A 12,552-nucleotide genomic window follows, 5' to 3' on the forward strand; every position below is an offset into this window, starting at 1 on the left:
TGCGATTCTAGTACCCGGACCCCGCTCTGGGTGCGATTCTAGTACCCGGACTTCGCTCTGGGTGCGATTCTCGTACCCGGACTTCGCTCTGGGTGCGATTCTAGTACCCGGACCCCGCTCTGGGTGCGATTCTAGTACCCGGACCCCGCTCTGGGTGCGATTCTAGTACCCGGACTTCGCTCTGGGTGCGATTCTAGTACCCGGACTTCGCTCTGGGTGCGATTCTAGTACCCGGACCTCGCTCTGGGTGCGATTCTAGTACCCGGACCCCGCTCTGGGTGCGATTCTAGTACCCGGACCCCGCTCTGGGTGCGATTCTAGTACCCGGACCTCGCTCTGGGTGCGATTCTAGTACCCGAGCCTCGTTTCCGCCGCACCGAGGACGGGCGCCGCTGACTGGCGAGCTGCGCGCATGCGCCTGGGAAAAACTCGGCTGGAGCTTTTTTGCAGTGAGCGGCGTTGGAATCGTTTAGGCCGAGAATCGGACCGAGTTCAAACCCCCCCCCCCCCCCCGTCCCTCAACTCCCGAGTGGAAACGGAGCGACCCTGATTAACACACCGTGCTGCGTCCCCCTCCCCTTTCCCTCCCCCCCCACCGCCATCCTCGGGCGGGCCCCCCCTGGGCCTCCCCTCCCACCGACCGACCGACCGGGAGCCATGATGTAAAAGTGAAAGCAGTCAGGAGGAAGAACGGACGGAGAGTGGGAGAGAAATCAACCAGGTATCTGAAGAGAGAGAGAGAGAGAGGAAGGGAAGGGAGGGGAGGGAGGGAGGGAGGGGGGCGGGTGGTGAGAGGTGAGAGAGAGAGAGAGCGAACGGCTCAAGCCCAACGGATCCGCGGGGCTCGAGGCAGCAGAAGGTGAGCGCGCGAGCGCTGCACCGGGGCAACGGCTCACAGCTGCTGGAGGAGTGAGTACAAGTAGCAGAGTGCATCGTTAGCAGTGTAACTGCATGCTTGGAGGAGGGAGGGGGGTGAAAAGAGAGCGCAAGTGAGGTACTGACACCAGCTGAGACAGATAAAATGTTGGTGTGCGCGTCTATAGATCATATGGGACTTTAAAAAAAATGTATGTAGCCCCTTGTAATTCATTTAAAGGGAGAACGGTTTGCATTGCAACCAGTAATGGTTAATGGTGCAGTGTGGAGATAAGAGGTCAGAACTGGTAATGATTCTAAAAAAAAGTGCATTATATTATTGCACATGTTCAGAATGTGTGTGTAGTGTTAAATATGTTGCAGTATTGCAAATCCAGGGAGAGAACTGAAGACTTGAATACCAAATAAGTGAATAAGATCATGTTGATACTATTCACAGCAGGGATAGTGGTGCAGTGGAGGATAGCACACGTTATGATTTGGCGGGGAGGGAGTTGGGGGGGGGGGTGGAGAAGAGGAGCGATGTAGTGTTAAAATGTAATTTTTCTACTGGATGATGTAAAAATGGTGAGGAGAAAAATGTAAAATGATGCGTTTGAGTGACACTTTGCTACCAACAGGAGAGAGGGTGGTGCAGTAAGAAAAGACCTGCAGTGTGCTACAGAACCTGTAATATGTACTGGATAACAGCTGTGTAGGTATGAATGAGAGTAGTGATGTATAATGACATTGGCAGCAGGGCAATAAATGGTTTATTAAAACAATTAGAGGGAGATGGATAACTGAATAAAGCTAGAAATAAGTGTGCATGAGATAATTGACCATATTAGTGACATCACTAATGTAGGAAATGTGCAGCAATAATTCTGGAATGATGAATGAAAGATTAGGTGATGTAGTGGCTATACCAATAGTAGAGATAATGGTGCAGTCAAGTCGATGCAGAGTATGGAGCAAGACATGAGCAGACTTCTGGATTTTTTAATATAACAGCAAAAAGGGCAGTGATGTAAAGGAAAATGGAGAGGCGGTATGTGGCTGTGTGGTTGCAATGATTCTGATGGCAGCAGTGGGATGCTGTAAGGATGAATAGGGAGGAAGTGATTGGAAATGTATGAATGAGAGTGGGAGGTACTGGCAGAAATTGCTGGTAGAGAGAGGAAAAAGCTACACTGAGCCATGGGGGAAGGGAGATGTATAAGGAGGCATGTTGCTGTGTGGGATTCAGAGAGGGAGGCAGCTTGTGTGTAGTACAAGCAGGAATACTGCAATGAAGAAATGAGGAAGGAAACTGGAATTGTATGAACTGAAGAACTATAGAATCAAGAATGTTGGTGCAGTGAGATCCTGCAGAGGGGGGAGAGAGGCAAAGCAAACATGGTGTATGATTAAACGTGGGAGAAGAATACTACAGGAACTGCAGCCCGGGAAGGACTGACGCTGGGGGGGATCATGAGCAGTTGAAATTGTATGAATGAAAGAGATGCTTTTCTGAATGGAATGGTGAGATGACAGTGGATATTAATTAAAGAATGAGGAAGAACAAAATATTGATGTGATTTTTGTAAATGAAGGGCAGAGGTAACTGGGCTAAGGATTTTAAAATAATTTTGTTTTGAACACTGAGGAAATGGAGATGAGCACAACTTTGCCAGCAGTGGAAATGGGACAAGTTGAAGCTTTTAGGAACAGGAATTAGCTTGTAATTGAACTAGGTAGAAGAGTAGGTGGCTAGGAAGAGTAGAGAAGGCAGTTATCCATATTTTTCTTGTTTAATTTCCATGTATTCCTTTTTTGCACTGCAAATTGATTCATTTGCGGGTGACCTTGAGGCCTCTGATTAGTCCGTGGAAAGTATCTGGCCTTTTGTTTCCTGCTTTTAAAAAATCCGTGTCATGTATTTTGAAGAGGGGCACAAATTTCAGACTTGAAATTATTTTTGTACTACTGTATAATGTGTCTCCTTCAAAAAATTGTACAAATTCCAGACTAATGGGTTTCTTTACTCATCTTCCACTTACCTCCCTCTCCCCAAATCATTGGAAATTAAAGGGGGTTGTGGAGAAAGCAGAGTGCTGAAACTTAAAACTGTGGTGTTTGTCCAAGACCAGTACGAATAGCAGTGTGAGTTAAACTAGTCTCAGCTTTGTACTTTGCAGGGCTTCTTGGAAACATACGTCCAATATAAGGTGTGGTACGTAGATTTGTAGCTCCTGGTTATTGCATTTAAACCCTAGGAAAATCTGACTTCCCCCACTCTCGGTGCAAAGACTTCTTTGTCTTTGCTAGGAGTTGTTAAGAGTTGACTGTTAAAAGATGATTGTAAACAATTTTACAACACCAAGTTATAGTCCAGCAATTTTATTTTAAATTCACAAGCTTTCGGAGGCTTCCTCCTTCGTCAGGTGAACGATGTGAAAATGAAATCCTCGAAATGAAATCGCATTTATAATTCACAGAACGCATTTATAATTCACAGTTCTGTGAATTATAAATGCGATTTCATTTCGAGGATTTCATTTTCACATCGTTCACCTGACGAAGGAGGAAGCCTCCGAAAGCTTGTGAATTTAAAATAAAATTGCTGGACTATAACTTGGTGTTGTAAAATTGTTTACAGTTGTCAACCCCAGTCCATCACCGGCATCTCCACATCGTTAAAAGATGAAGCAGAGAACAGAATTGAGAAAATAGATGCTGGCGATGGGTCAGATAAAAGCAGAGGGAAAATGGACAGTTGTGAATATGCAAAAGAATTTCTGGAAGATTGGATGGCAGTTTCACCTCTTCAATTTTACCTGGGTTCAATGCAGTCTAGACCAATGGGTTGAAAATATTTTCTCTGGCTACGAAGAACCCTTTGTGAAACGAGCCTCAATCCAGTTCCTAGTTGGTATGGAATAACAGCACAAAACTGCCCATAACTGCACAAATTGTCATTCTCCCTCAGTGGCGCTTTAAAGATGTTGGAAGTAAGAAAATTAAGAATGGTGCAGGAGCGGGCACTCTTCTAAAACTGAGATTAAAACGTACCATTGGAGCAAAATTGAGTGAACTTAACGTTTCATTGCACTATCGTTCTCCAAGGAGTGCTTATTCCCAAACACTGGTCCTCAACCCTGATGAGTTTCTTAAAAAAAAAACTTGCCAAAAATGATATTAGAAAACAATTCCGAAGATTTGCAGGAGTTAGAAGAATTCTGGGTTAGAGATGTGTTGAGCTTTCATGCTCTATTTAAAGAGAACTTTATACTGAACCCTTTTAATTCTGAATTTTTATTAAAGCAAATAATTCTAACCTTGTTTTTAACATTGTTCAAAGCCTTTTAATAGCTCATCTCAAAATGTGCATTCACTGACAAACCATGGAAATGCAAAAGGGCAAGAACAGTGCCAGTGGAAGGAGACCATACTCGTGAGCCATTTCTGTGACTTTATCATCTGATAAATTACCTATTTCCCAAAAGAGACACAAAAAGGAGAAAAAGAAAATTGATAATTGACCATTTTAGGTGGCATGAATGAAAATTGAGCTTGATGCTGTAACAGTAGATGATACCGCTGACATGATTTCAGTAACTTTTAAGGTTGAGGGCAAATATAAGCAGGAAGCTGAAGCCATGATTATTTGTTCAGCATGTGTCCTGTTGAGAAACCTGCACTGCAAAAAGTGGAGAGCCAAGTTGGCAATTTGCTATTGAAAAGTGAGACTCTTAGAACTGTGCTGTATACTGAAAAAGGGATGAAAATGGATGAGGCAGAACATTCATTTATCCTAGTGGGGCAGAACTCGGGTGGGCTGTTAGCTTTTTTAAAAAAAAAAGTCGAAGCCCTTCTACAATTAGAGAGAGGGAAATTATTTGTCAAAGCTTTTTGGCAATATTTCTTTGTAGTAATTGGTCATGAATTTGTTCCGAGTTGGAAAAATATTTTAATCTAATATTGTTTGTAATGGAAGTAGTTTAAGTAGATTTTAAGAGAAAAGGCTTTAATTTTAGATTGGTGTTTGGGCTGGGTTGTACCAACTACCAAAATCTGAACTGGAATACTTTGTGGTTGATATCTGATGTTTTTTGAAACAGCAGCTGTGTAATAAGGTTCCTTTACAAAGGACTTAATTGACAGCTCTTGGGAATAAATTAAAAAGTTGTAGTTTAGATCTAGTGAAATGTCTGGATAAGAAATGGTGTATAGTTATTGATGATAGTTCTAATTGGGTAGCTGCGACTGGTCTACCACAGGGATTGGTTCTGGGACCTCTGCTGTTTGCAATATTTGTAATGTATAGTTTAACAAGAGTATTGTAAGGAAATTGAAGTTTGTGGATGTCATAAACGTATGAGAAGCCAGAATGTTCTGAGGAGAGGGATAAAATTCAAAGATCTGTAAACTTATCTGGTTGAATAAATAAACAATATTGAAATTTTAAAAATAAAAATGTCAAATGATTACATGTTAAGGTAAATCACAAAAGGCCAGACAGTGAAAGGGTTATTTGTGCAAAAACAATGATTTCATCAGTTTAAGGACGAGACACTAACTCTGTTTGCAGCGTTGGACCACACTATGCAGTCCGTGTGGTGAAGGCTCTCCCACAGTGCTGTTAGGTAGGGAGTTCCAGGATTTTGACCCAGCGACGATGAAGGAATGGCAATATATTTCCATAGGTTGCGCACAGTACCCCAGGTGTGGTCTAACCAAAGCCCTGTACAATTGCAGCAAGACTTCCTTACTCGTGTACTCCAACCCCCTTTGCATGGGAGCTGGCTTGATTTGGGTTTTTAAAATGATGAATGGGACTGATCAGGTGGATAGTCTTTTACTTTTGCAGAACCAAGTTAGATCTGAGGTTATGATTGATAAGCTTAAAAAAGCCATGAGCTCACTTAACTGAAGCAGCTGGGACCCATATTTTGGAGTTTACTTCTGTAATGTACTATTTCCTAAATTGGGTGCTGACTTAGAGCATAGTAAAAAAAAAAGGATTGATCAGGAGTAGAAGGGTTAGGGGTCTGTAATGAAAAGTGGCCTGATTCAGTTCTGAGAGTAATTAAAATGATCTGAATGTCCTGCCATTTCTTAATATTTGTAACAAGGCTATGAAATAGATTGCATTAGGAAATTCTTGATTTATAAAAGAATAATGTACTTCCTTTCATATAGCAACTTATCATGTCAGCATCTCAAAGCAATTTATGAAGTGACTGTTAAGTAAGCGAAAGCAGCAACCATTCTGAGCTAGTAGACTCCCTCGCAAAGCAGTGAAATGAATGACCACTGTTTATTTTGTGGTATTATTTGTGGGAGAAATATTGGCCAGAATACAGGAAGTCCCGCTCTTAAAATAATGCTGCGCAATGTCACCAAAGAACAAACAACAATAAAGTGCAATTATATAATGCCTTTTAATATAGAAAAATTTCCCAGGCTACTTCATGAGGCGAATTCAGACAAAAATAGATCCCGGGCAAAGAAGGGGTGAAAGAAATTGGTTTAGGGAGGGTCTTAAAGGAGGAAAGGATGGTGGAGTGGAGCTTGGAGGGAATTCCAGAGCATGGTGCCTAGATGGTTGCAGGCATGGCTGCCAATGGTTGGGCAAGGGAGTGGATGCACAAGAGGCCAGAGTGGAAGGTGCAGTGTTCTGTGGGGTTGTATGGCTAGTGGAGATTAGAGAGAGGCGCAAGGCCAGGAAGGGATTTAAACAACAGGGATGAGAATTTTAATTTTGAAGCATTGGGGGATAGTGTAGATTAGCAAGGACAGGAGTGATGAGTGGAAGGGACTTGGTGTAGGATAGGGTATGGGCAACAGAGTTTTGGATGAGCTGAAGTTTATGGAGGATGCAGCTGGCCTTTAAGAATAGTTTCACTGTACTTCCCAAAGGGCCTTGGCTTATAGGATATAATCCTTTATATTCTAAAAATGGTTTACTCAGGCTTTTGTAATCTATTGTTAAGGTTGAATTCTTTCTGAAGTTTATAAGAAGTGTCTGTGTATGGGGAGAGCAAGGAATTTAACACTGCATGGGTGCTGGAGACCAGGACCTGAATTCAGAGTCATATAATTATATAAGTTTGTTTTGCATAATTACATGGAATTCAGTGGGAGTTTTGCCATTACAAACTACATCGGTTTTGTCGGTATAAATCAGAGTGGCATAAAAGGAACTGAAAGTGACAGTGGTTTAAGATAAGACATTGGTTTGTTGCATTTTCATTAGTGGGATTGTGATGGTGTCACGAAATGGAACACAGTTCTTTGTGCATGCTGATAATATCAAATGCAATGGGAAGGATAGGGAATACATGACCAAAGGAGCAATCCACCCCATGACCTCTGTACCTTTTTAATTACAGTCTGGCCTTTTGGTTATTTGCCCCCTTAATAAATTAGTAAAGTTCATTAGCATTTATGTAGTGACTATTTCAGATTTTTTTTAAACTTAAAATTTCGGAGGTTCTTCCAGCTGTGCTCCCCCCTCCTCCCCCTCCCCCCTTCCCTCCCCCCCCCCCCCCCCCCCCCCTCCATCATTCCCAGCTAAATGAATTGGTGGGCAGTGATATTGAGCTAAGACTCAATGCAGTTAATACATCAAAGCAATGCACTAACCCGTAAGACTGCTGATTTAAGGGTGACATTAAGGCATGGTTTACCAATTGCAAACCCTCCATATTACTTCATTTGAGTTCAGAAGGCATTTAAATCAAGTTATTTTGAACCCTAGTTAGAAACCAATCAAGAGAGCGGGCAAGCCTTTTCTAGTGTCATTGCCAATGTATGTCTTCAACCAACTACCAAGAGATCCACACAGTTCTATCTAAAAGAGAGAACATCTTGTATCAGTTGATAAATGATTTACCAAAATATATTTAGTTTGGATATCCAAGTGTAAAATATGCACTCTGGCTGTAATGACCACTTCTGCATAGAGATGGGAAAGGTCAACAATACACAGATGGTTTTCTGCATTTGGCCTTTATAAGGCAGATTCACTCCGCTTTTAAGCAAAAGATGTTGGATTACAGGTTGTAACCTTTTCATTTTTTGAATATACAGGTATATCTTTTCCCTTTGAGGGTTTAGGTTAAATGTTTTGGGTCTTCAGCATGATCAAAACCTTTCCCATTGGAAACAATGATGCCATTCTACCTAATGCGCACTGTAAGTTCTAAAGAGTTGTGACTTCTCAAAGGATTATCTAATCGGAATGCTTCAAACAGTGAGGAAATATTTCAGATATAACAATGTTTCATTATTAACAAATTAATAAATCTATTACTTTGGGATTAGTAATCACGATAGAAGCATTCCAAAGATTGAATATGCCACTTATGTGGCTGTGTAACCACCAGCTGTTAATCACTTCCGCAGGCTCTGTAAACGCTCATATTGTTTAAGTAAGAATTAGTGTTGAGGTCTGATATTGATGGAATGTATTGTATGCTATAAAGTGTGCTTAATTTCAAAAGGAAAATGAATAGGATAAACACAAGATGAATTAATCCGTAATGTTACAATCGCTAGAAAGGTTGATTTTCATAGTGCCAATGGTGGCACTATCGCCATATCTGGAGCCTGCAATCGGTTTTGTTTCTGCACAGTTGCCAGTAAATTTGAATATACTTAAACATTTTAAAATAAAATCTGGTCACTTAAGCTAAAAAATCTCTAGTTCCTTGAATCAATACTAATTCAGTTTGTATCAGGGCAAAGATGGCTTCTGCAAGAGCCCACTCCAGTGTTATAACTGGGATAATCTGTGAACCCACTAATTTGTTGAGCTTTCCTTCCACAACTGTTGATTTGAGAAAAAGAACTAACTGTAAATTGTGGGTGTCATGGCAGACCTATGTGTTTCATGTCAATTGTGATCATATCCACACTAAAGGATTGATGTGATTTTGTCACAAAGTTTGAGTGACTTATGGAGAAACTTCTTTACCCAAAGCGTGGTTGGAATGTGGACCTCGCTACCACAAGGAGTAGTTGAGGCGAATAGCATAGATGCATTGAAGGGGATGCTAGATAAGCACTTAAGGGAAAAAGGAATAGAAACATATGCTGATGGGGTTAGACGAAGAGGGGTGGGAGAAGGCTCGTATGGTGCATAAATGCTGGCATAGACCAATTGGGTTGAATGACCTGTTTGTGTGCTGTAGATTCTATGTAGTTATTGGCAACAATAAATATATTAAGAAAGTAATTCTGAATTTACGTGACTGCTACGAACTTCCCAAGATTCAAACTCATTTTATAATACTGGTAGACTTATAATTTCTCCCAGGCATCTAATGTGCTCCAAGTGACCATTGACTATCATTTTGACGAGTGTAGTTTTAATATATGCTTCTTGCATACCATAATCAGTGCATTAAATACTCTTTAACTTCAAAAATAATGATTTTCTTCGCTCTGGCAGCTATATCTGAATAAATACTCCTATTTTCACACATCTTCCAATCACCTAATTTTATCTTTTGGGCAAAATATGACTCAAAACTTGGAAAAGCTGGGTCTATCAACAACTAGCTTTCATTTTGATAGTCCCTTTTAAAATAAAGCAACATCCCAAGGCACTTCACAGCTATGCTTCAAGAAAACTGACCGAGCACGGTTGAAGCAGTGGGTCTGGATGACGTTTTTAAGGGCGAGGAGAGATGTGGAGGGATTTAGGAAGGGACTTCTAGCGAGTAGGAGCAGCTGAAGACTGCCACCAGTGGTTGGGCAAAAGGAGAGGTGTGGTACACAGAAGGTCGGAGACAGAGGAACAGAGCATTGAGTGTGATATTTTGAGGGTGATGATTTTTGAAGATTCGAGGGGCGGTGCCTGAGGAAAAAGAACAATTGAAATCATCTGATGAGTTGAGCGAAGGGGATTGAGGGAGCAGAGATGGGTTTCATAGACTATTAGCTTGGAGAGGGTTGGAGCTGGCTGAGAAACTGCGAAAAGACACGGATTCTGAACTAGGATGGGGGGAGGGGGGAAATGGGAAGCAAGAGGACAGTGTGGCAGAGGCAGCTACACTTATGGTCTCGATCTTGGAGACAAAGAAATCCATGAGCTCCTGACAGTTAGTGTTTGAGGTGAGGTTATTAAGAGCAGAGAAGAGGGGATTAAGGAGATGGTTGATTGTGGAGCCTAAGGCTGTCTCATTTCTCCAGAATCCTGGAGTAAAAAGCGGTTTTGGCTGAGGAGAATGAATTTAGGAACAGGTGTATGCCATTTTAAATGCCTCAATTAGATCACTTTTTTGAACCGTCTAAACTCAAGGGAATACAAACCAAGTTTATGTAACCTGTCCTCATAAATTAACTGTAAGCCCTGGTAGAATTCTGGTGAATCTGGGCTGTATGCCTTCTGAGGCCAGTATATCTTTCCTGAGTTACGTTTCCCAAAATTGAACGCAGTACTCTAAACGGGGTCTGACCAAGGCTTTGTACAATTGAAGCATCACTTCCTCACTTTTGAAATCCAATTCTCTTGAGATAAAAGCCAGCATTCAATTAGCCTTTTTAATTACTTTTTGTACCTGTGCACTAGCTTTTAGTGAATTGTGTACATAGACACCTAAATCCCTTTGCTCTTCCACAGCTCCTAGTCTCTCACCATTAAGAAAATGTTCTGATTTGTCTCAGATCCATGCTCCCACACACTGAACTCCATGTACCATAGTTTTTCCCACCCACTTAGTCTGTCTATGTCTTCCTCACAACCTACTGTGTCTCCTAACTTAATGAAGTACAGTAAAGTGCGATGTGGTCAAGCCAGATATGGCAATTGATGGCCAGCTGTGTGCCAGGTACACTTGAGTTTGCATCCCTCTGACTTGTAGCAAAGAATGTGGGGGCTCTAGACAAGGCAGTAACAGTGGCGAGAGACTGATTTAATTGGCTGGGAACAAGGGTGCCAAAGGCGGAGGGGATTGTTAGCAAGTTAACAATGTCAGATTGTCGTGATGGGTGGCAGGCTAAAGGGAATCTGTGAGTCAGTGCTTTTCATTGAAAAATGTGGCCATCTTTCACTCTGACCTTGCATATCTGCTCTCCAGCTGCACTCTAACTTGAATGAAATGTACAGTATAGGGAGTTGTCATGACCTGTGACAATCTTAGATTGTGGAGGTAGGCCGAGAGCACCTGCACCATAAATACCCATGGTTACATTTCCAAATGTAATCCAGAATGGCCTGTAGCTGAACTGACCATTAATAAAACATGCAGTTGAGCAGTGCTATCTCTGTTTTTCCCTCCCTTCATCTTGAGATGCAGCTGGAGGCACTCTAGTTGAATAGAATACCTGTTTGCATTTTCAATAATCTGTTAGTCAAATGCCCTAAAGAAGAATCTGGAAATATATACCAAGAGCTTTTGAAATAGATTATTTGGGGCTGTATCTTCATCTTGAGAACATGGATTCTGTTCACCAAGATGAGTACAGTGTGTCAACAATTCAAATTGTTGCAAATAATCCTCAATGTAGGAAGAAAAATGGCCACCTAGAAGTTCTGCAAGCTGAGTCCAATTTGTGTGCCTAAATATTTAAAGGCAGACCTGGAATGAAGATTCTAGATGGCAAGAGTGAGTCAGAGCCCCAAGTCATGGCCTCCAACTTGGAATAGTTGACTTTGAGCCCTTGGAGAACTATAATGCTCAATATTGTCCATGATCATAGGGAGGGAATCAGGTGGGGGGGTACAAGAGATCCTGTATAATAAGACAGCATCTGCACTTAAAAGGATCTTTATACTCTCTCCCTTTCCTTGAACATCCTGAACATCTTATTTTAGGTGTGAGGGCAAATAAAACTGGGGTAAAGGATCTCCTCATTATAATTCCTTGGATGTCCAGAGGCTCATCTGTTGGTGACCAGAGAAAGTATGAACTGTGTATATGGACTTTCAAAAGGCATTTGATAAAGTGCCACGTAACAGACTTGTTTGCAAAATTAAAGCCCATGTGATTAAAGGGACAGTGGTAGCATGGAACAAAATTGGCTAAGGGAGCAGAGAGTAGTGGTGAACTGTTGTTTTTCAGACTGGAGGGAAGTATATAGTGGTGTTCCTCAGGGGTCAGTATTAGGACCACTGCTCTTTTTGGTATATATTAATGACCTGAACTTGGGTATAGAGGGTATAATTTCGAAGTTTGCAGATGACACAAAACTTGAAATGTAGTTCAAAAATGTGGAGGATGGTGACAGACTTCAGGAGGACACAGACAGACTGGTGAAATGGGCAGAAACATGGCAGATGAAATTTAATGCAAAAAAGTGTGAAGTGATACATTTTGGTAGGAAGAATGAGGAGAGGCAATATAAACTAGATGGTACAATATTAAATGGGGTGCAGGAACAGAGACACCTGGTGGTGCACATACACAAATCTTTGAAGATGGCAGGATAAGTTGAGAAGGCCGTTTGAAAAAAACATATGGGATCCTAGGCTTTATTATCAGAGGCATAGAGTACAAAAGCAAGGAAGTTATGCAAAACCTTTATAGAACACAGGTTAGGCCTCAGCTGGAGTATTGTGTTCAATGCTGGGCACCATACTTTAGGAAGGATGTCAAGGCCTTAGAGAGGGTGCAGAAGAGATTTACTAGAATGATACTGGGGATGAGGGACTTCAGTTACATGGAGAGACTGGAGAAGATGGGATTATTCTTCTTAGAACAGAGA

General features: G+C 41.6%; 1 protein-coding gene across 2 annotated transcripts in view; it reads left to right on the forward strand.

Annotated features, from left to right (window-relative positions):
* Window positions 1-506: 506 nt before the first annotated feature.
* ptpn4a (protein tyrosine phosphatase non-receptor type 4a) overlaps window positions 507-12,552 on the forward strand; it is a 240,491-nt gene continuing 228,445 nt past the window's right edge. For both annotated transcript variants that reach the window (XM_067987103.1, XM_067987104.1), the window contains exon 1: window positions 507-721. The gene's annotated coding sequence lies outside the window, so the exon portion shown is untranslated. The remainder of the gene's footprint in view (window positions 722-12,552) is intronic.

This window comes from Heptranchias perlo, chromosome 7, assembly GCF_035084215.1.
Source record: "Heptranchias perlo isolate sHepPer1 chromosome 7, sHepPer1.hap1, whole genome shotgun sequence".
NCBI lineage: Eukaryota > Metazoa > Chordata > Chondrichthyes > Hexanchiformes > Hexanchidae > Heptranchias > Heptranchias perlo.